The 16840-nt window shown below is 35.7% G+C and overlaps 1 long non-coding RNA gene across 1 annotated transcript; it reads right to left on the bottom strand.

Moving 5' to 3' along the window:
* Positions 1-6163: 6163 nt before the first annotated feature.
* On the bottom strand, positions 6164-16144 carry LOC119866189. Its single transcript, XR_005369231.1, has 3 exons — positions 15989-16144; positions 9450-9518; positions 6164-6352 (listed from the first exon to the last, which is right to left on the bottom strand). It is a non-coding gene; the product is annotated as an uncharacterized LOC119866189 (long non-coding RNA).
* Positions 16145-16840: the final 696 nt, after the last annotated feature.

Genomic DNA, 16840 nt, shown 5'->3' with positions numbered 1-16840 from the left:
AAAAGCTATAAAATTGGGCAAAATCTGCAAAAAATAGCTCTGGACGCTACTAAAAGCAGACCATAAGTAAGAGAGAGTGTTTAGTCATGAAAAGTTGCCGAACACTAGATAAAGTCCATGGGAGATAGTGGCTTTTTTTGCCTAGACCTATTTTCGTAGCCATGCCCAGCTCAGTTAGTGGGTGCTGACCGCGTAAAGCCAGAGCTCCTTCTGCAATGCGGAGTGTTGTCATGTGACCTGCAGCTGAGGCTAAAGCACAGGCTGAGTGGCACTGTCAGCAAAGTAGCACATTCAATAAAAATGAATGGGTTCTGCCATTCTCCGACTGTAGTCTCATTTGGGGCTATCAGTAGACCTGTCATATATTTTACAAAGAAAGTAAAGGAATGAAAGAGCATTGGAAGAGTGAGACAAACTCTGGATTCATCCCTGGCTGGCTCCCAGGCTACCTGTACATGCAGGAGATATCCAAGAGGACACAGTGGAAAGCAAATGTCAAAAGAGACTTGAAGCTATCTGAACTTTACATGAGCTCCCTAACTAAACTATCTACAGAAGGCAGAAATCATACACGTTCCCAATGTTTGAGCACACCCTAGAACCTACCCTAGTTGATCACTGGGGTATGTGGATGCAGAAACCCCAGGAAGCCAGGCTTAAAACATCAAAAATAAGAAAAAATCTAAACTAAACTGAGCAGAGCCATTGGCTACTGCAGAAACCACACTAGGTACAATATATTATCTAATATGCTAATTTTCAACAAAAGACTATGAAATATAACAAAGAAACAGAAAATGTGACATACACTCAAGAAGTAAAGAAGACAATAAGAACTGTCCCTGAGTGGGTACAGATGTTGACCATAACAAAGACTTTAAGGTAGAAATCATAAACGTATTCAAGAATTAAAAGAAGCCATGTTTAAAGATTACAGAAATGTATGTAGTCAATAAGAAACACATAGAGAATCTCAATAAAGAAACAGAAACTATTTAAAAGGAACCAAATAGATATTCTAAAGTTCAAAAGTACTATAACCAAAATAAATAGTTTTCCCCATAGCATTTTAGATGGCAGAAGAAGAATCAAACTCAAAGATGGATCGATTTCAATTATCCAATCTAAAGCCAAAAAAAAAAAAAAAAAAGATTTTTAAAAGGGGAATAGTGCCTCAAAAACCTATGGAATAACATGACACACACCAACTTACATGTAATAGGAGTCCCAGAAGTAAAGGGAAGAAAACTATTTTAACAACAATGGCCTAAAAACTTCCAAATTTGATGATAAATATTAATTTACAGAGCCAACAAGCTAAAAAAAAATTCACATGGGACAAAGACAGATATATGTCTGGACAAATAATAGTCAAACTGCTAAAAGACAAAGATTAAAAAGTTGTGAAAGCAGAAAGAGAAAAATAACTAATCATGTACAAGGAAACAACAACATGATTAACTGCTAACTTCTTAGCAGAAACAATGAAATCCAAGAAGGTGGTGAGCTGCTTTTTCCAAAGTGCTGAAAGAAAAAATTAAAACCTATCACTGCAAAATGTATACTAATAAAACTTTCATAAAAAAGAAAGAAAATAGGACAGTCACAAATAAACAAAGATTAAGTAAATTTATACCTAGCAGATATGCTTTAAAATATATTAAAGGAAGTCTCTCAGTTTTAAAGTGCATGACATCAGGTAGTAACTCAAATCTACAATAAATAAATAAATAAATAAATAAATAAATAAATAAATAAATAAATACCAGTATCAATGATGAAAACATGGATAAATATGAGTGCAAATATATTTTTCTCTCTCTCCTTAAATAAATAAAATATTACTCAAAAAGCCAATAATATAAGACTATATTGTTGGGTTTATTGCATACATAAATGAGATACAAGAAAATAACAGTGCCAAAGAAGGAATAAAAATGTAAGCATACTGGATAAAAGCTGCTATTGATGTCCAGAATTAACTAAGTATTAACCTGAAATTGATGACGATAATTTAAGATTTATATTGTAATTTCTAGGACAATCACTAAGAAAATAACTAAAAAAAAAAGTGCTAAAAAACAATAGAGGAATTAAAATGGTAAAATTAAGCTTTATAATAATCACAAAATAAGATAGTAAAGAAAAAAACAAACAATAGGCATGACACATACATAAATAGCAAAATGGCAGAGGTTAATCCAGTAATATCAGTCGTATCTTAAAAGTGTGCATAGATTAAAACTCTAATCAAAAGATAGAGATTGTTAAACTCAACTGAGGACACTATTCAGTTATAGCCTATCTGTAGATCTATAGATAGATTGAAATTTAAAGGATGGAAAAAGTTGCATTATGCAAGCAGTAACAATAAAAGAGTTTCAGTGAACATATTAATAGCAGACAGAACAGATATAAAACAGAAGATATTACTAGAGAGAATGAGGGACATTTCATGATGACAAAAGGATTAATATATCAGGAAAGTATAATGCTATATATATATATATATATATATATATATATACACCTAAAAACTGAGCCACAAGAGACAATGGAGCAAAATCTAGGCAAACTGAAGGTATAAGTAGGCAACTTAAAAATCATAGGTATAGATATCAGTACCTTTATATCAAAAATAGATTGTTTTAAAAATTAGGTAGAACATTAGTAAGAATATACATGATCTGACCAACACTAACAGCCTAGTCAACTTAATTCATATTTATAGACTCTTCTATCAATTCTTTTCATGTATACATGCATTTGCAGGATACATCTTAGGCTAGACCACAAATCAAAAGTCAATAATTTTAAAGGACTGAAATATTTAAAAATACTGAATCAGAAATAATAGAAAGAGGTTGGGAAACTCCTAAATACTTCTAAAAAATAACACATGCATCAAAGAAGAAACTGTGAAGGAAATTTAAAAAAATATTTTTAATTAAATGAAAAACACAACATGTGAAAAGTTACGAGCATAGATAAATCAGTTTTTGGAAGGAAACATGTAGTTCTAAATGCCTATTTTGGGGAAAAAAGGTCTTAATCCAATGTCCACTGTAGAAAACTAGAAAATAATTAAACAGAATAATAGTAAATCATGCATAAAAAAGGATAATAAAACTCAAACAGAAATAAATGAAATGGAAACAGGGAAATAACAAAGAAAACCCAATGAAACCAGCAGCTGAGTCTTTGATAGGATCAACCAAATTGACAAAATTGTAGCTATGCTGATGGCATCTCCCAGGCTCCGTCCTTGATCAAACTTTAGTGAGGTTCCCCTGAGCCTGTGGAAGGCTCCACACAGTATCCTTATCTGCCACTGACACTTCAAGCACCACTGGATGAGTCATGTGGCCCAAGAGGCAGAGCAGCTTGCAGAGAAGCCTGGACTAATGGTAAAGTCCTCAGCTTTGGGCTCCATGCAAAACTAGCAGCATTTCAGGTTACTCGACAAACGAGCCAGAGTAATACACCCAAATGAGAAATATATTGCCTCCAAAATCTAAAGAGTACACTAGGCATTGGTACCTTTTTATTTTTTGGTTGTAGGAGGGGCCAGGTATAAGAATTTATCTTTCACCTTGGAAGGGATATCTCAACGTGCCTCCCAGCACTCAGGTGGCAACTACTGAGTAAGTAGTATTCGTGAACAAAAAGTCAATTGCAGGTATATACTTTTAAATATAAAAGGCATGCCTCAAATTTAATTAACAATAATGATTTAAGTTCATATTTTCAGAAGATATTTTATAGGTCAAGTCTGATGGTGGGAAGAGAAAAATCCCCAAAATGCTAAAAGGCAGAACTTTATAGAGTACATGGTGTCCTTCCTAATCACAAAAATGATGGGCACCATGAGCCTCAAGGATTCAAAAGAAGTCAAGTTAAAGATGTGGGTCAAATCTGCGATGGGACTTACCTACTCTTGCCTGCCACAGGAATGGAGACACCTTCCCATGGTGTTAACAGGGAGAGAGAAGTACATGAAATACTCAGACTATTTTGAGCAGTATGGCTCTGTCTTCAAATAGGTCATTTGTTCAATATTTGTTCAATATTTGTTCAATATTTGATGGAAAGAATGGAAGCTGCTCTCACAGACATGGGGGAGATAACAGAAGTTCAGATACCTCTCAGGCATTCGTCTGCCTTTCTCTTGTGCAGCTGCCAAGACACCTTCACAAAACTCACCGTTTGCTCCTCCTATAGCTTTCCTGTTATGATATGTCTGCTAGTTATATTAGAATTCTTATATTTTTCCCCTTAGGTGCAAACACCAAATATTATTAAAAGTAGAATTAAAAAGGGGGTGCCTGGGTGACTCAATTGGGTAAGCATCTGTCTTCAGCTCAGGTCATGATCCCAGGGCTCTCTGCTCTGTGGGGAGCCTGCTTCTCCCTCTCCCTCTGCTGCTCCCCCTCTGCTCATTCTCTCTCTCTGTCTAAATAAATAAATAAATAAATAAATAAATAAATAAATAAATAAATAAAATAGAGTTAAAAACTTTGTGTTGTTGACAATGCTTCCACAAGTTTAAGTGATTCTTGAATTTAGATGCAAGACAGACATTAATCACAATTATTATAAACAGGTGAATATTGTCATTCCCAGAAATGATTGCTATTCTTTGTAGACTTAAGTTTTCTGCAGTTGCTGTTAGGCCTGAGCACTGTGTTTGAACCTGTTACCAGACAGCCTTACTATCTTTAGGTTGTAATTATCTTTTTTTCTGACTAGGGAATTAATCTTATTTAAATTTCTGTCTCCTCTCCTAGCCTGTGAATTCCATGCAAGTAGAATAAGTATTTATGTATTTCTTGTACCCTAGTGCCTAGCAAAATGTCTGGTATGAAGTAAGTGCTCAATCAATATTTTTCACTAAGATTGAAGCCCACAAAAGATATTTTCCCTCTCTCCATAAAAGTAAAGCCGGTAATTTTACGGACATATTTTTGAAATCTTATTTTTTATGATTGTGACAGTTACTGCATATGTCCTATAATTTTGTTCTTTTTTTTACAGAGGGAGAAATAGCTAACTGGTCTTATTATATAAAATATTTTGCCATAAAAAATTGAAAGTAAATTGATTTTCTTACATTCTCAGGGCTTGCTCCAGGCATGGGAGCACATATTTTTAAATAAAACACAATTAGTGATTTTCATAAAGGCAGAAACCATTGACTTCATTTTATTCTCCTATGTGAGCTGATGCTTGGTGACAGTTCCAATCCTCCATGGACTTGTCTAACAATTCTGACTAGGCAACTCTATATTGGAACAGGGTAGGAATATAATTGTGCTCTTGTTAAAACATGCTGTAATGTCAGGCACACTGAATCTTAATTCCCATGGTGGATCCAGATAATCAGGAAATTCTCCAGCTGCAGGAAGATTTTGAAATAGCATGTGACATTTTTACAGCTGGCCATAATTTCATGCTTTGCCACCTTTGATCAAAGTGTCACCTTAAATGAAGCAAGAAGACAGAAAATGGTACTGTGAAATCCACAATGTACCCAATCCACCTGAATCTAAAGGTAAAACCTACATACAGTAACCATGCTCTCCCCAAAACTCACATACTGAGGGAAGCCAATTAAGTTAGAGAGCTCCTATAGCTAACAATATATTTTAAACTATCTCTAATATTATTTTATAATTTAAATCTATCACAAGTAAATTCAAAGTATGAATTGAATTGTAGAGAAAGCATCAAATTAATGGAAAGATACAAATTATTTATATACTGAATTACTCTCATAAGGCATAAGAAAATACAGTTTCTGTAATAAATAATATATAAGTAAGCATTCCCCAAACTACAACTGTTACCTAACAAGCCAACACATGAGGATCAAGCAGTATGTATTGACTCCTTCCTGCATACAAGTCGTTCTCACTGGGAAATGATCACGGGTTAGTTTAGGAGGATGAAATATTTAGGAATATTAAATATTGAAGATACTATACTACTCGGTGTTAGGGAGGACTTCATCTGCTCGCAAACCTCCTAGGTCTGGTACCATAAATTTAGTTGTGACTCAAATATTTGCAACCTATCTTAGTCTGTTTTGGCTGCTAAAACAAAACGACAAACTGGGTAGCTTACCACAAACAGAAATCTATTTCTTACAGTTCTGGAGGCTGGAAGTCTGAGATCACTGTGCCAGCCAGCATGGTTGAGTAGAGGGCCTCTTCCAGGTGGCAAGACTTCTCCTTGTATCTTCACGTGGTGGAAGGGGCCAGGCAGCTCTGTGAGATCTTTTTTTCATAGGAGCAAATCCCATTCGCAAGGGCTCCACCGTGATGACCTACGCACCTCACAAAGCCCCCACCTGCTAATATCATCAAGCTAGGCATTAGGATTTTGACATATGACTTCTAGGGGGACACAAATGTACAGACTATCACACGATCTAATAACTGTAGTGTAAGTTTTAAAACTTCATATATCCCTGCTGCCTCAACATCTCCCAAAATAGACTGTGAACACCCCATCCAAGTGACCAAGTGTACCCACATGATGAGGCAACCCCCGCTGCAAGTTCTTCTTCTTATATTCCCCTTGCTGTGATCTAGTACCATTAAATGATATCCCATCATGCTTTTTGCCTCTCTGTGTACTCCACCATGACCCCCACTTGTCCATGGGTCTTGTGCTTTCTCTGCTCCCCACCAGCTTGTTTGAGCCCACTCCCTTTGTGCTCCGCCCCATATGGCCCGTCATGACTATGCCTCTCTAGAAACTGTGAGTATATTTAACTCAATTTTCTTGTACCTCTCCTTTGTCCCCTCTTGTGGGTGCATCTCACTGGCCATCTCATTAAAGAATACAATGCAATGATAAAATAGGAACTTAGAGATTCTTCAAAGAGAGCTGTAAGCTACGTATGGATAGGCAATCTGATGAGTTAATTTTATAGATGAAGAATTTAAGATCTACAAAGGCAGTGACTTGTTCAAAGTCTCCAGGCTCATGAGCAGTAGAGTAAATATCTTATTTTTTTTAATAGAAAATCCAGTATTCTCTTCTATAAAAACAATATGCTGCTGCTCTAAATATCACATTTTCCTGCAACTTTTCATGATTTTTACAACAGGTTGGCTCTATAAATTAAAATAGTAAAGACCAATAATTACTGCAAAGATTGTCCACACATTAATTAAACTCTGGGTCAGTTAATCTGCTCAAATAAACAAGTTTGTATAAATTATTTTAGGATGACTATTTTTACAGTTAATATGTTAAAACCAATGAAGCGGTTGTGTATGCAACTGCAAATGGCAAGGAACTCTTCTCTCACTTCTGCATTTTTTTGTTGTTATCCATTATGGTGTAAATAGCTACCATAAACTTAATATTTGAAAACAAAAACCACATTATTATAATTCATGATTTGCTGGATCAGGAATTTGAGTAGGGCTCATATGTGGGTTTTGTTTGTTTGTTTTTGCTTTAAATGGCAGCATTTACCAGAGACATTCTAGGGTATTCAAAGTGGTAGATAGATGATGGGAATGTTGGTCTCAACTAGGTCACTTTCTATACGTAGCCTCAGAGTCTCTTCATGTGTGCTCTTCAGCAGAGTCACTGGATTTCTTACATGGTGTCCTAGACCTCTCTAGAGACTTAGTTGGAAGCTGCCTGTCCTGCTAAAGGCTAAGCCCAGAATTGGCATAGTGTCATTGCTATCACACTCCATCAAGGTAGGTAGAAGGGAAAGTAATGCTGCTAGGAAGACTGCATTGCTAATGTCTTTACAATTATCCTTAATCTTACACAATACATTATCGGCATAAAGGTTATATTCAAATAGCTTTAATAAATGCATTCTTTTCCTTATACTTCTGATTTAGAATTTCTAAGTTTTCTTAATAAATGTTTAATAGGAATTTATACATGTTTTATGACATTCTAAGTTAGCCACGTTGAACTATCACTAAAGCTGCCCTTTTAATCTATGTTTGCAAACTATCAGATACACTTTAGTTTTGTTTTTTTTTTAAGATTTTATTTATTTTTTCATGAGAGACACAGAGAGAAAGAGAGAGAGAGAGGCAGAGACACAGAGAGTGGGAGAAGCAGGCTCCATGCAGGGAGCCTGATGCAGAACTCGATCCTGGGACTCCAGGATCAGGCCCTGGGCCGAGGGCAGGAGCTAAACTGCTGAGCGACCCAGGGATCCCCACACTTTAGTTTTATTTAAACTTCCTATTTTTAGCAAGCTTCACATTTTTGGGTTTTGCTGTCTCTTGTTATATTGTAGGGTTTTGATATCATTGAGACTCAAATTCAGTTAAATTTGACCTGAAAGCTTTTTTTCCCCACAACTCCTTGAGTTTAATGTATCTTTTAAAAGTGATTTTATGCGAAAACTATAGACAGGTACAAATATATCATCTCAGATTGAAATTGACAAGAAAAGGAAGACAAAGCAACTATCCTATACTAGGTATATGGATAGAAATGTAGTAATCACTAGCAGGTAATATATTTTATTTAACTGTTGTCACAGGAATAATTGGTATTAAATAAGTATAATTAGCTAGATTTTTACCGATAAAAGAATGCAGTCTAAGTTGGGAGAATGATTGCCAAATCTGGGAAGGTACGCCTCCAAATTCATTGTTTTTTTTGCTTTATGACATTAGTGTATAATCTTGATTGGATATTTATATGTACTTGAGTACATATAAATTCACTTCACCATGAAAATATTATGGAAAGTTCACATACTCCATAATCTATATGTAAAATTGAGGTAAAATAGGAGTAGAGTTCTGCTTAGATTATACAGTGGTTTGGATTGGTAAATGAAATAGAAAGATCAAATATTGCAAACAAGCTTCAATGTGGTTTTACTTTTCAAATGCATAGACAGTTTTTAATTAGTGGATATGTAACAAAATGTCTATTTAGATATTTTATTACAAAAACTCAAAGTCTATGTATGATATTTCTCTGACAGAAGAGAACCCTGGAAGCAGTTGTAGCCAAAATCATATTTTCTCACATGGAAAAATGTGAAACCCCCAGAGATACTAATAATATCTAAGAAAGGAGCCAGGTGATTACCAAGGCTAATCAGGATTTCCAAGGACTCAGATAAATTTGAGACTATAATAGGATTACATTCTCTGCTACTCAAGCCATTGATATTTGCATATTACACTGGTAGGGTTTAGAAACTGGGATGGCTCTACTAAGCCCAGATTTGTGCCAGTAACAGAAGACAGAACTTTTCTTGACTTCCCTTTCTGCAAAGAAATAACAGAGGAAAAAATAAGCCACCTTCTAGGTAATTACTTTGAAATCTCATGATTCAATGAGATAGTCTGTTATCAAATCAGAGTGGGGGAAGAGAAAGTAATTTCAAGTGCTAATTATGGGAGATTAAAAATTCAGAAAGCAAAGAATATTTTTATAAAACTTACCTTTTAAAAAAATTCCACTGTTGAGAAGTTACATGAGGCAAAACTTGGGTAAAAGAAATGTTGTTCTCTCTTAAATAGTGGGAAAGAAAGATGTTATATTACAACCCATCAAAACAACACATATTATGAAATTAAAATTACATATCTTATGAAACATATGCATACATAAAAGCAACAAGGAAAAAAGCATGAATTCAATATTACAAACCATTTTCTTAGAGTTAACCAATTAAATTATAGTAGAGCAGAATCATGTACTATTTTTGACTGAAAAGCATCTAAATGCTAAGTATGATTGTAAGACAGTTGATTGATTTGACCTGCCAAAATAGATCAAGGTGACTGATGGTGTTGAGTCACTCTCTAACCAGTTCTTCAGTAGAACATACACACTGTTCACACAAAAATAACCATTTCACTTTATTTTTAAAACCACATCCCCCCCAACCCCCAGAGAATCAATTCTAAATACCTGAAAGAATGGTAGCCTACTCTCTCTATTAAAAGAGTCACTAGTTACACGTGGCTATTTCAATTTAAATATAAATAAATTTAAAATGAAAGAAAATCATGTCTGTAGTTCCTCAGTCACATTAACATTAGTTCCATTTCAAGCACCTACAGTCACATGTGGCCATGGCTACCATATTGGTCACTGCAGATATAGATCTTTTCCATAATAGTAGAAAGTTCTGTTGGAGAACACTGATCTTGATAATTTCTTTAGTTGGAATTGAGCTTCTATGTATAATATTAATGGCTAATTAGTCTTGAAAGACCTTTCCAAGACACAGAAATTTTGGACAAAAGATTACTGATATTACCATAGTTATTACTTTCTCCAAATGGATGAGTAAAATACAAATAATAGAATTTTTTTCTTAATAGGCAAGGAATAAAAACAGAAGTCATAGACTAGCATATGAAAATAAGCACAACATAATTAATAGTCAAAAAAATTGTTGCAATAATAATGACTGTTTTTAAAAATCTGTAAGATTAGCCAAAGAAAAAAAGTGGCCCTCTTCATTCATGGCTGGTATGAATATAAATTCAGCAAGAGATCTGATATCATCTTGTATTGTTAAAAAATACATGTTATGATCTACCTTTATGAATCTATCTGATAGAAATTAAGGCCTTGTGGTTTATTTAAAATTATTTATGGTGGCAAAACTTGGAGACAACATTAAATCAATGTACATCAATAAAGGGATAGTTTGATAAGTTATGGTACACTCATATAAAAATTATACAGTGGTTTTTAAAAATGTGTTAGATTTTCCTTCTTTCATATGCAGAGATCATACTTTAACTACACAAACCTGATATATTTTTAAGTAAGAAACTGAATGGAAGAACAAATATAGAAAAATAAGAATCATGTATTAGGAGAAGAATAAGAGGAAAAACAAAAATAATTACCAAATATAAAACCAAAAGCTGAATATATGTGCACACACATGCATGAGTACATGAACACATGAACATGAAAAGTTGTGGAAGGTTAGAGACTAAGCTTTTTTATTATTATTATTAATGAGAGACACAGAAAGAGAGGCAGAGACATAGGCAGAGGGAGAAGCTGGCTCCGCGGTGTAGGACTCGATCCCAGATCCAGGATCAGGACCTGAGCCAAAGGCAGATGCTCAACCACTGAGCCACCCAGGCATTCTACACCGGGCTTTTAATATTAATATTTCTGAGAGTTAAGAAAGGAGTTTAAAAGAAAGTTATCAATTTTGTCCTTACATATTCTTTCATTGTCTCTCTTCTTCAAAGGAGCATACATTATTTTGCAATTTTAAAATGTTTAATTAAAAATATTCACTGTGGGGATCCCTGGGTGGCGCAGCGGTTTGGCGCCTGCCTTTGGCCCAGGGCGCGATCCTGGAGACCCGGGATCGAATCCCATGTCGGGCTCCCGGTGCATGGAGCCTGCTTCTCCCTCTGCCTGTGTCTCTGCCTCTCTCTCTCACTGTGTGCCTATCATAAATAAAAAAAGAAAAGAAAAAAAAATATTCACTGTGTATCTGCTATAAATAAGCCTGCTCTGCAAATCAGGAATATAGCAATAAATACTAATAGATTAGACTTAGATGGTACTTTGTAAATTATAAAGTACTTTCAGGGATGCCTAGGTGGCTCAGTGGTTTAGCACCTGCCTTTGACCCAGGGCGTGATCCTGGAGTCCTGGGATCGAGTCCCATGTCAGGTTCCCTGTAGGGAGCCTGCTTCTCCCTCTGCCTCCTGTGCCTCTGCTTCTCTCTCTCCCTCTCTCTCTCTCTCTCTGCATCTCTCATGAATAAATAAATAAATAATTAATTTAAAAAAATAAAGTACTTTCATGCATATTTGATCCTTACAAGGACCCCACTAAGGTGGTTGGGCAGAAAAAAATGTATTCCTTTTGGAAAATACACTCAGTTAATAAGTGGTGGAGGCAGACTTAGCACCCAGGGTTCTGAATTTCTATTTCATCCTCTTCCTACAGTATCATAGCACCTGCAAGGAACATCCCCAGAGAATGAATTTCATATATGGAGAAACTGAGTCCTAAAATAGTTCATACATGTCAAGTCTTTCCAATTCTACTATTTTAGTACTTGTCTTGAGCATCATCCTGTCTTCTGCAACTAAAATCATTTTAAACATTTCCTCAAAAAGACAAGTTTATAATTAGGATAAAAAGTTTGTGTGTGAAGAATCATAACTTGCTTATATCAAAGATATACTTTATGTATAAAAGAATACTTAAATGTTGGAAAATTATTTTTAACTGAAGTACAATGTTCCTGATTTTAGTTACTTGTAACAAAGAGTAACACCTTTTTGAAGAGATGGTGCACAGATAAATGCTTGTGTGCTGTTAAAGCTGGGGATATCCTTAGATATCAAGTATTGAGGAAAACACAGCATCTTTTTCAAATAATAAAGATAAAAAGGGAAATGGTAAGCACTGGCAAAGCCAGAAAGGCAGAGGTACAGAAAGAAGGGGGCTAGGGGGTGGTGGTGAACAGGATGGCTTCATTTTCGCCTTTATTTTTCAGGTTAGGAAATCTTGTCCACGCTAAGTGCATTTCACTTGCAAATAATGTGGTATAAATGCATGAGGTGCTATTTTGTTATAATGATGAGTAAACTGAGGTCGATTAATGTAACATTTATCTGGAATGAATCAATTCGCATTTTAAAATAGTAATTCATGAACAGCAGCAGAGGCACCTATACTCTCACATGGAATGAATCAATTGGGACATCAGAGAGCTTGGTTGTACGGTACGCTACGCTGCACGGGGCTTGTGAGGTCTGTTTGCAGTATTGATGAATATTGTGATTTTTTTTTTTTTTTAAACTGGCATCTTTGCAAACAAAGGACACCGCAGATCCTGGTGTGAACTTCAGTTGGAAAGGCCTGCAGAGGAAGGCTGCCTGCTTCCCCACCCAAGCCTGCACTTCAGTTCAGCCTCTGTCCATTTTTCTGCTCAGGTTCCCATTTGCTTTTGGTCTCCACAGTAACGAGGCATATCAGGGAGCTCAGACACTTAGAAATATCATAAGCCAGCTGCTCTCTTACCCATAGGATTTCTGAAAAACTTCCAATGGGATAAATGGGCTAGAGTCCAGAGCCAAAATCCCCAAGTCTGAAAGGACAGAAATAGAAACTAAGAGCAGAGAGGGAAAGAAAAATAACATATTTCATTAACAACTGTTGGTGACTACTGTATCTGGCATCTTTGATTTTTTTTTTCCCCAGGTGATTGGTACCATTTGACGCTCGATGCATGAGTTTTGGTATAAACTTTCGTTTGTGTTATTTTGTTCATACATCTGTTTTCAGAGATGGAGATAACTCACATAAGGCATTTTAAAGGAAGTTACATCTGTTGGAGTTGAACATATAATGCCTTTTGAAAGATAAAAAGGGAGAAATGGTGATCTCATGAATAAGAAAGGAAAAAGAAAGTAATTTGCCAAAAGGAACATCTGATTAAACTCTAAAGAGTGCAAGAAGATCTGAGAATATCACATATGTATAGATAAACCAGTGTGGGCTCTTCAACTATAAGGACACATTTAGAAGAATGGCTTATCTGCAATTCCAAGGAACCCAGTATCTTGTCCTGTGGAGTTGGGTAACTAGCTACTACAGATTTCTGAATTCAGAGGGGAACTCTGCAGACACCAGTAGCCAAGTAGAAAAGACATGGAAACTTTCCCTACAAGTTTTATAAAAAGTCATTTACAGATGTCATTTAAAATGCAAGAGAGGTGCGGCACCAGTGCTCGGCCAGTAAGGAGGCAGCTGCAGTGGGAAGCGCCAAGAAAAAGAAAAAAATAAATGCAAGAAAAAAGGTAAATTTCAGTATCTCATGTGCTGAGTTCACTGTCAAATTTTTTATTTCTATAAGCATGGAAGATAAGTCGTAAGGCTTTACAAAAGCACACAAATATCTGGCTAAAAGTTTGATATCTACAGAATTGTCAGTTAATGCATACAATGCATATGGAAAGAGCATTAGATACTTATTAAAACTATGGAAAAATTTTATCAACATCTTTGGCTTTAACAATTAGAGCTGAAACAATCTACACTCTAATCTAATATTTAATGTAATTCTACAATAACTTCTTAGTGCTCATTGTTATAGATGTAAGGGTCCATTCTCCCTATTTCAACTTTTATTGGGTCCTGGATATAATGTGTCACCCCAGGATAGAATCTGTCAGTTTCAGCTTAAATACTCTGAGCAGATTCTGTGGCTAGTTAGACTCTTCTGGACTGTGGTTGCAATACTAAGAATTTTCCAAGTAGTGGGATCTGTGCCCCTGGAGGATAGTGGAGACACAGCTATCCTCTGCCTCTCTGCTCACTGAGAGTGAGATGTTGGTCAGTTCCATGACAAGAGACACGTCTCACTTTTCCTCCAAGTCATTTATCTTACTCACCTTCAAAGTGAATAGAAGAATGCCTGCCTCCTTGGGACACTTGGGTGGCTCAGTGGTTGAGCATCTGCCTTTGGCTCAGGGGATCCTGGAACCGAGTCCTGCATCAAGGTCTCCGCAGGGAACCTCCTTCTCCCTCAGCCTATGGCCTGTGTCTCTGCCTCTCTCTGTGTCTCTCATGAATAAATAAAATCTTTAAAAAAAAAAAGAATGTCTATCTCCTATTGAAAAATATAGAGTAGGGGGAACACAAGAGTCAATCTGTCAATAATGATAATTTATGTTATCATGAGGCTTTAATGTGTTTACATACCTGGCAATTGTAGGTCACTTTATGAGAAGAAGCAGCAAAGTTTGAATTGCTTTCTTAGTTCCTACTGCACTGCTACTTCTATTGCAGATATGAATTAATTCAGTCTTTTAATTTTATGCTTTAATTATGAAAGCAGGCTATATACATATGGATAAAATAACAATCTAATGCACAGTATCTAAATGTGCCATAGATTGGAATTAACAGTTATTGGAATTAACCTTATTGATAAGGTCTGTTAAACTAGTCTGATTACTCTAATTTCCCTTAGTATTATCATCAACATTTAAAAATGCTTTTTTTAAGTTATGCTTATTATTTAATTATTCCCTATGCCCTGTACTATTCTACAATGACAGAGGTTTTGTTTGTCTAATTCACTTGCCTGGTAATATTATGTATTTGAGAAATATTTGTTGTGGTGCCTGAGTGGCTTAGTCAGTAAAGTGTCTACCTTTGGCTCAGGTCACGGGGTCGGGCTCTGTGCTCAGCAGGGAGTTTGCTTCTCCCTCTCTCTCTCTACCCTTCCTCTCTGCTTGTGCTCTCTCTCTCTCACTCTAATAAATACAATCTTTACTAAAAAAGAAATATTTGTTGAATGAATAAAAGAAGGGAAATATGAGTGTGTATTCTACAATAAGAGGGTAGAATGTTGTAGTAAAAGCAACACTTGTGGAAAAAAAGAATGAAACTTATTTTAACTGGAGGAATGTTTGAACAGTAAAGATAGAAAGACAGAAATGCGGGGCACCTGGGTGGCTCAGTGGTTGAGCATCTGCCTTTGGCCCAAGGTGTGATCCTGGGGTCTTGGGATAAAGTCCTGAATTGGGCTCCCTACAGGGTGCCTGCTTTTCCCTCTGCCCATGCCCCTGTTTTTTTCTCTGGGTCTCTCTTGAATAAATAAATAAATAAAATAAATAAATAAAATAAATAAATAAAATCTTAAAAAAAAAAAAGGAAGATAGAAATGCTCATATGTTCAAAAGACCATAAGGAGATCAATCTGATTTGAGTAGAAGATTCTGGAAGACAGCATAAGGAGATAGAGTTGAAGAATCAATACAGAGCATAAGGAGATAGAGTTGAAGAATCAATACAGAGCCAGATTACCAAGGGCTTTAAATAATTCAGATTATTATTATTCTGTAGAATTAAGAGTAAAGGGAGCGTATGGGTCAAAAGAAACATACCTCTCAGTTTGGGTAAAATGATTACTATATATATATAACACTGCTTATGAAGTAGATTAAGAAAAATAACTTTTGTATGTGATCCACACCTTTATTAAATCCTCTGAATAATTTGGAGCCATAAATCCAAATTCATAAAAAGTCAAGACCTTGAACAAATTTTCAATATCTGCAGAAGTAAAGGCAAAACTCCTGGGGAAAAAAAAGAAAGAACTGCATCATTAATATTTTCCTATCATATTCCATGGTTCACTATATACTTTTCAAAACCATCTCAGAAGTTCAGAAACCCCCATAGGCATTGGAATCTGGGGCTCACCAGGCTAGGGATGGTTATGACCTGGAGACAAGGCATTCGGGGAGGGTGTCACCAGCATAGGGGCAAAAGACAGAGTCTAATATTTACTGAAGGACTGCTATGTGCAAAGCCCTGGGCTTCAAAACACCACCTCATTAACAGACATTTGATGAAGTCTAGGCAAACAGGAACTATGCTACAAGGGTAGGAGTAATGGAGACCCTCAGACATTTCTACTAATTAAATCAAGACTTGAACTATAGAAGTCTCAAGGGTATAGCATGAGAGAAGACCACAATAAAACAATCTTAAGAGAAAATGGGCAGCTACTATCTGCCTAACATTTTTATTGAGGACAAACTATTGTCCTTCAGTTACTTCTTTTTTTTTTTTTTTTTTTCAAATAATACTGCACATTTTCTCCAAGTTGTCTTATCTCTACATTTGGGGTGACTGTTGAGTCTTTCAGGTCACTCTCAGCCATGTGGCGGTGTGACATATTAGTCAACTGTACTTGAGTGAACACAGTTGTTACATGAAAGTTTCACTAGACAATTGTGATTAATAGTGGAATCAAAAATCATGTAGGAATCAGTTTAAAGAAAGAATGTTAGCCATAGTTATAATTCTGTTAACTACTGAT

The sequence above is a fragment of the Canis lupus genome, chromosome 14, assembly GCF_011100685.1.
Source record: "Canis lupus familiaris isolate Mischka breed German Shepherd chromosome 14, alternate assembly UU_Cfam_GSD_1.0, whole genome shotgun sequence".
Classification (NCBI taxonomy): Eukaryota; Metazoa; Chordata; class Mammalia; order Carnivora; family Canidae; genus Canis; species Canis lupus.
Note: the sequence above shows the minus strand (reverse complement) of the source record. Positions and strands in the feature narration are given on the sequence as shown.